The sequence below is a fragment of the Echinops telfairi genome, unplaced genomic scaffold (assembly GCF_000313985.2).
Source record: "Echinops telfairi isolate 266 unplaced genomic scaffold, ASM31398v2 ScPeMD7_21;HRSCAF=78, whole genome shotgun sequence".
Taxonomy (NCBI): Eukaryota; Metazoa; Chordata; class Mammalia; order Afrosoricida; family Tenrecidae; genus Echinops; species Echinops telfairi.
This window is the reverse complement of record NW_022103918.1, coordinates 12898925-12907032: the sequence shown is the minus strand read 5'-3', so window position 1 is coordinate 12907032 and position 8108 is coordinate 12898925.

Below are 8108 nucleotides of genomic sequence, written 5' to 3'. Positions count from 1 at the left end.
GAATGACCTTTTCACAGGGGTCGCCTGATTCATAACAGTAGCAAAATGACAGTGATGAGGAGCAATGAAAATCATGTTACGGTTGGGGGTCACCACACCAGGAGGAGCTGTACTAACGGGTTGCTCCATCCAGGGGGCCCCTTTCAGAGCAGCAGCAGTGGCGGCCAGGCACCACGTCTTCTTCCCCTCTCCGCTTTCGGAGACTGCTGCTCAGGTGGTTTTCCTGGTGTCTTGGTTTTCTTCCCTCATCTTTGCCCTAGGTGGGATGGGGAGATAGCTGTACCTGAAATGGCTGTGCCCAAGCTTTCAGGATCATCCTTAGTATGCACCAGAAAGCTGTACAAAGTCTTTGTGGAATATGTGATGCCAATGAGCCCTCGCCCCCAGAACCAGCTACTCCCTCCTCCAGGTGTCTAGTCATGGCTTAGAAGTTTTCCAATGCTTGTTCCTTGTACACCCCGCTATATTCGTGGATCTTCTTGCTACATAAAATACCTATGGAGAAATATCCTTTGTCAGATCCATGTCTTTCATGTGTCACCCCACCCCGTTCACTTTGAGGTGTCTTCTGACTGGATCCACACAGGGCTTGCTGTACTTGCAGAACGGTGTCCTCATCGGCATCACCTTTGCTGCCTCTAACTCATGGCTCCCTCGAGTGCCAGCCCTGCCTGGGCCACTGTGTGCTGACCCCCCTGAATGGACGCTTCCTCTCCCTTCCCCAGATGAATCTGCGCCGGCCTTCTCATTAGTGGTTTGCCCTCACCTCGCTTCCTCCCCTGGTAACCGTTAGAGTGTTTCTTCTAGTGTTTGCAACCCTTTTGTCTTTTTATAGCAATGCTCTCTTCAGTACCCTCTTCTCTTTCCTGGCTGACTGATCTCCCTCAGTACGCCTTCGAGGTTATTCATGTTACCAGAGGGTTTGCATATCTGCTGTTATTCTTGAACTGCACTGTAGTCCATTGAGCTGAATATCACACTTCATCTATTCATTTGCTGATGGGAAATTAGGTTGTTTCCATCATTTTGCCACTGTGAATAATGTGGTGGTGAACACACACTCCATGACAACAGGTTGATTCTGACCCAGAGCAACCCATCAGGACACAGGAGAACTGCTTTCGGAGGTTGGAAATCCTTACGGAAGTAGAGGGTTTCACGTTCCTGCAGAGCCTCTGGTGGGTTCAAACCACTGACCCAGCCTGTAACCCACTGTGCCCCAGGAGTCACGTGTCAGTTTGCACCACAGCTCTTCTCTCTCTAGGACACAGGGAAGCCTCGGAGTGGGACTGACGGGGAAACTGTGGTCTCGGTGCTTCACTCTTAAGAACAAAGGTCCAGACCAGCAAGCAGGCTGAGCGCCAAGCACAGGACCAGCTGTCTTAGTACTGTAGTATTCACATACAGTATGCTTATGAGGCATTCATACTCAGTAGCAAAGCACATATACTGCGTGCAACTGGGAAGGCACACACAGGTAGAAAGACGAAAGCCAATGAGTACATAGGTGGAGCTGTCTACGTAGACAGGGACAGGGTAGAGCTACTAAGTTCAGTCCCAGAAATGCGCTGGCTTGGATTAAGACACATCTACACTTCTTTTTCTTTAATTTTTAAAAGCTTTCAATTGTTTCACACTTGGCTGGCTGGGTCATTATTTTCCTGCACTCTCAGACTCTTGAGAAACAAGCACGGTATCTCCTTAGTGCGACACATAGCACACTTGCACACACATCTCCCATGTAAGACCATGAGGCAGTCATGAAGATCCACCAGTCAGGTAAAGGCTGTCCATTGGGTGAATTGTATTTGCTTCTGCAACGGATTTCCTGAATTCACTGCACTAAACTTGTTGTTTCAATCTAATCGGACTGCTAGTTAAAAAGATACAACGCTTTAAATCTATTCTTAAGGGATTTACTTTTTGAAGAAGTAATGGCATAAGCAAGGGTGAACAGTGATGCTGATGAAGCTCCCAGGCTATTGAAGAATAAGCAGCTACACTCCAAGGAGGACCTGTGTACATGTTCCGGTCTCGTTGGAATTGAGAAGCAGCACTGGGGGCATGGTAGTGGTTATTGGGGGCTCTTATCCCTCTTATCACAATCCATTCATCCATTGTGTCAAGCACATTTGTACATACGTTTCCATCATCATTTTCTATCTACTTGAGCCCTTGGTATCAGTTCATTTCTGTCCCTCCCACCCATGAAGCCTTGAAAAGTTATCAATTTTTTTTTCTTGTCTTACACCCAACACTATCTCCCTTTACCCAGTTTTCTGTTGTGCATCCCCCTGGGAGGAGGTTATATGTAGATTCTTAGTATATGTTTTATTAACAATCATGAGTATATTTTGTTCAGCAGTCTGAACCTATAACATATCCAACTTCTCTGGGTAGTGTTACACTGTATGGCCATACCATAATTTATTACACTCATTCCCTAATCTTGAGATACTTCAATGTCTTTCATATGAAGGAGCTTAGATGCGTTTGCGGGAAAATCTCATTATCTTTCAATTCCACAGTGCTCGAGCTTTTTAATTCCCTTTGTATTTTAAAGCCCTGCACCCTTATTCAGCTTGTCCTTGGCGTGCATTTCCAGGCACTGAATTGCTCAGCAGGGCTTTCGGGAAGCCCCATCAAGTTCTTCTCTGGAAGAAAGACTGCAACTGTCAACTCCTTCGCTCACTTCTCAATCACGCGGGAGGAGGGTGGGCTTCAGAGCTGCCTTCCAAGATGAGAGAATGTCTCTACCAATTTTTGAAGCCCACCCCATACTAAAAAACAAAAACACAACAAAAAACCCAGACATCTTAGGGGGAGCCCCCAGTGGGCCGGGCTTTCTGCAGTAGCAACAAAACGGTCCCTGCTCTCAGGGTGCTCCAGTCCCGCAGGAGCAGCAGGAAATAAGTAACAAACCAAAGGAACCAAGATGGATCCTGTGTACTGCCACGCAGAAGTGTGCCGCCGTGCACCGGGCAGTGAGGGCAGCACAAGCCCTGGGGGAAGGGAGCTATTGCAGGAGGCCTGTGGGGCGGGAGGCATCAGCCAGGGGAAGATAACACAGCCCAAACCCCAGCAGGACCCACCAGGAGGAGGCCAGCCCAAACAGGAAGTGTCCCTGAACCTAGGAAGGAGAGCAGAGCAGGTGGGCAGGCCTGACAAGCCAGTTTCCCGGGCACTGTGAGGGAGAGGGTTTTTTTTTTTTTTTACTGTTTCACTGCCTCTCCCCTTCAAAAATATGCCAGTTTCCTGCATTCTTCCCCAAATATTCTTTTTAAATCTCTGCCAATCTGATAATTTGCAAATCTGATAAATCTCCTATCCGTCCTCCTTCACGTTCTATTCCCATCGACTCCCACTCCCATACGAACAGTGGCTGTGTCTGAACAGGACAACAGTGTTTAAGGAAGGGTCAAAGCGAGAATCATTTATCGTAACTCCTGGTACTTTTAGAATGATGGCCATTAAACTGCCCTGCCCAACATAGGTGTCAATATTATTTACTTGCAGCTTGTGGAGAAAGGCGGAGACAAGGGACCGAAAAAGAAAGCTACTACCAAGAAGAAGGTGTTGCTTTGCATTTCAGAAACACCGAAGTGATCACATGAAAAGATAACGCTCAGTCACATAACAGATCCCCCACCCCCCACCCCCCCTCAAAATTTAACCTATCCATCTTGTGGCTATATTATTAGTTTTACCATCATCTTGGGTCTTCTGAAGTAAAAATAAAATTAAGGGTTGTATTCATTTTTTTTTTTAATGGAACTGTTCTGAATAACATGTTAAAAAAAAAAACTTTCAAAAAATGCTAAAGTATCAAATTCCCAGTAACAGTGAACTGTATTTATTTATAACAAAATGATTCTCTATTTCCCAATAAGGACTCAGCCACTTTAGGAGGAAACAGTTGCCATTTTGCCAAAGCGATTAAGCATGCGCGGAGCCATCACTTCCCCTGATGGGCCCTGCAGTGACAGACCCCGGATCCCATGAAGAATATCCCCCTTTCTACCACTAGTCACCTACAACTCAGTTGCGCCAACTGCGTCCGAGTCTTGCCCAAACGGGAATGGCAGAGCCTTGACAGGAGACAACAGACTCTGCCCAAGAGACACGAGCTGCGACCTCATTAGGCGAAGGTCACACTGTGTACCCACTTTCCACCTAGTTCACACTGCTTTGGGATTCGAAGTAAATGCCTGACTTTTGTTTCTTCCCTATTTCTCTTTACTTAAAAAAAAAAAAAAAGAAAAAATCCAACTCACTGTTCCTGGAGCCCATTCTGAGTCATCAAAAGCTCCGACGCCGACTCCCTGCCCTCGAGCCGACTCCCAGCCGTCCCCCAGACTCCCCTGCTGAGTCTACTCACGTGGGCGCAAACAGTGCAGCCTCTGGTGGACTCAAACCACTGACCACTAAGCCACCAGAGCTCCTGAAAGAGGCAGTCAGGTCACAGATTCTGAGGAGAGCAATGTGAGGCTATACTGAATTCTGTACTTCATAATTACCCTGCCTTAGTCTACTGCATTCCAAGCTGGCCACACGCCAAGCTATGTTCACAGTCGACTGAAGCACAGAATGCTAAAAGCAACAACGTCAGCCTCAGCTGACCACGTCGCCCCGCTGGCCTTACCTTCCTAACAGTGACACGTGTTTGACGGGATCCGACACCTGTCGTATGCGAATGGACCTAGAGCCTCTAGGTGAGATGATCACGGTTTCCCATCCTAACAAATGCACAAGACACAGCTGCTGGGGGCTCACTGTTGCACAACCACTAAACCCACAGGGCTGGGTCCCCGTCTGAGACGGGGTGAACCTTTCTTACTACTACTTCTCAAGCTAGTATCATTCCTTCAGTGGAAATGACTAAACAAATCATTTCCATAGGAAAGGAGTCATTATCGTTCTTTTCTGACATGCGAAATAACACCTATTCTCTAGTATTTACTTTTATTTCAAAATCAGAAATTTTTGGAAATCCTGCATTCTGTATCTTTACTGAAATTAAAAGAGGGAGGAAAAAATTAAAATAGATTTACAGAAAAATTGCATGTTATCAGGTTGAGATTTTTTTCCCCAACTGTAACTCAACCTGAAGCACACTAAACCCCAGCTGTGGAGTCACTGTTGTTGTTGCTGTTGTTGAGACTTACACCTTTCCAGGTACTCTCTATCTGTTACAAGGCTTTGGTTCTAATTTCTGTGTGCAACAGTCTGTGCGTTGTATTATTCTCTAAGGTTCATGAAGATGGCTCTGGTGTTCCCAATAAATTTTAATGGGCATTTTTCCATCTGTCTAATACCACTGCTAAAAATGCTTAACCTGCAGAGGTGGGGTTAATGAGCGTCTTCTCTAACTCACACCGAGGCTCTGACCCCTATTTGGTGCGTCTGACGTCCCAGCCGGTCTTACATAATTAAGTTGTCCGGTCTTGTGACAGCTCCTACCCTCACAGCGAATGAAGAAGATTATGCCACCTAGGCTGGAAACAGAAGTCATTCACACAATGAACATTTCTTTTAAAAATGGTTAAATGTCCACTACAGAAAAAAAACAACCCCCAAACCAGAAAATATCAAAAAGAGGAAATATCTACTACTACTAATGTTCTACTAGTAAAAAAAAAACTACTAGTAATTTTCTAGATGTATCTAGGCAAACCTGACACACACATTTTCATACAAAGACATATGTATTTAACTAAGATGTCTCTTGAATCTAGTCTCTAACTCCAAATTAGACCTCATTAACCTTAAAACTCCAGATTAAAGTAGCTCATACTCTGTGATCTTATCTGCCAGAGTAAGAGTTTAGTAATCACTTCCTCCCGAGCTCCTGACAGTGGAGCCCGTTTCTGGCCTTCATCCCTCCAACCATCGGGATCTAAACTCCTTCTAACTCACAGTTGCCAAGATCAGCCCCAAACCCAGCCCCCTGCCGTCAGCTCGCAGAGATTCCAGTGTTAGAGAATAGTACAGCTGCTCCCCAGGGGGTTCTTGGCTGTCACCTTTATTGACTTTGCTATCCTGACAGTCTTCATCCCACCTCATCACATTCCCTCATTTAGTCTTCACTCAATTTTTAATCTGTATCTGGGCCTTTCTTGCTTAAATCCATATAATGCTTACCACCGACCTTAAGACAAAGTCCAAATTCCTACCATTGCTCTCTAAAATTAGGATCTTGATATTTACATTAATGCCATTTCCCCCCCTAGAGAAGCCATTTACATTCTTAAACATTTAAGGAACCTGAGGCTGAGAGCATGACAATAAAGCTTTATTAGGCTTGAGCCCTCGTGGCACAGTGGCTTATGTCTTGGGTTGCTAAGCACAAGGTCAGTAGTTCGAAAACAACAGACCCTCCGGGGGTTTTCTCCTCCAAACACAGAGTGACCATCTCAGAAACCCATGGGGCAGCTCTCCCCTGCCCTGTACACTAACTATGAGGCAGATGGTTTTTGTTTTTCAAGGCTTGAACAAGGGATGCTGTGATGAAATAAAGAGGGTGTAAAAAGATCTTAGTATTCCTACCACACTTTATATTGCAAAAACAAAACATGTCATAAACCATTTGTGGTTTTTCCGTCATTACTGATAATATTTTTTAAAAACCAACTTCACACAGTTCTGCAACATTTATATAAGCAGATACCAGGATTCTTTTGATCTGTCATATTCTGTAATGACCCCAGGGCGTCTCAAGACTGAGTATCTGGAGTCCAACGGAATTTTGTAGTAACATCTGAACTGTCCTTACTCTTAACCATACAGTCACCACTACACTTCAAGGTCGGTTGCAACATCTATTTATACTCCTTCCCAACACACGGTGCTTGGAGACGTGAAGTGACGCACATAATGGCTCTTGTGTAGGGAGTCCATTTGTGGGTCAGGAGCTCTTTCTTTTAGCTGATTAGGTAATACTTCCGCTTGGGTAGTAAAGAGCCCAGATGTTCGCTCTAACAGCTTTGGCAGACACAGGGGATTAATGTTAAGACACGTAATCACTGGCTTTGGAGCACAGCCAAAGTATGTCCATACGATAGTTAATTATGTTGGCACCCCAGGCATTTCAAACATCAACAAAATTTCTCAGCTGATATTACCCTTACCAGTTATCTTTTTAAAATATATAGAGAGGTAAGAAACAGGATGATATACATGTTAATGAACTTTAGTCCCATTAATTTTTTTTTATACTTATAGGTTTGTCGATTAAAATCACTTAAACTGTAAATACCTGGTAAATAAAACTTTGTTTCCCCTCAGAAACAGTCAGAAGACATTTCCCCATAATTCCTTGCTGCACACCACTGTAGCCACTTCCAAATTCTTTTATTCCTACTGTTGTTCATAAAAATTCATATGCGCTAAGGGAGGGTTTGATTAGGCCATGAAGGGTTCCCACGAGTCCACACGGACTTGACTTTGGGGCATCCTTCTCCATACAAACACTGCTGGATGTTTATTTTGTATAGACATTCCAAAGTTCCTTACCTAGACGACTGTCAACAACCTGCTGTGGACATAATTCTGCAGACAGACATGGCAGAATTTTAATGAGTAAGATTGACTTAAATATCTCCCATTTCTCATCTGGACAGGCAACAAGCACAGTGCTTCCAGGCAGAGTCTCTGAGAGACATTTAGCACTTGTACAAAGCGCTGAGGGGGAAGGGGAGTTGGTCAGCACGGTGAAGGTTGGGCTGGGCTGATACAGGGCTGCGACAATTTCAGAAAAACCTTTTTTTAGTAAGGCCAGTTCAATGGAATAGTGCCTAACCTGGAAATTTTCCAGATATAAAATTTTCAAGCATTCCAGAACCATCTGTTAATGGTTAGTGGCCCCGGGAGATGGGAAGGCTCCTCGTACTGTAGCCTGCTGGCACCCTGTACATAACCGCGAGTCCAAACACCCAGAAGTGTGCGGCGCGTCATGAAAAACAACAAGCCAAAGTGCGATGGCGGTGGGCTTGGAGATGTGCTGGCACATTTATTCAGAACGCGGCTGTGTGAGAAGAACAAATAGGGCGGCTCACACTACTGAAACACCTGCGCGGGTTTCTTGGATTTCTCTACGAGACGTTTTTGAT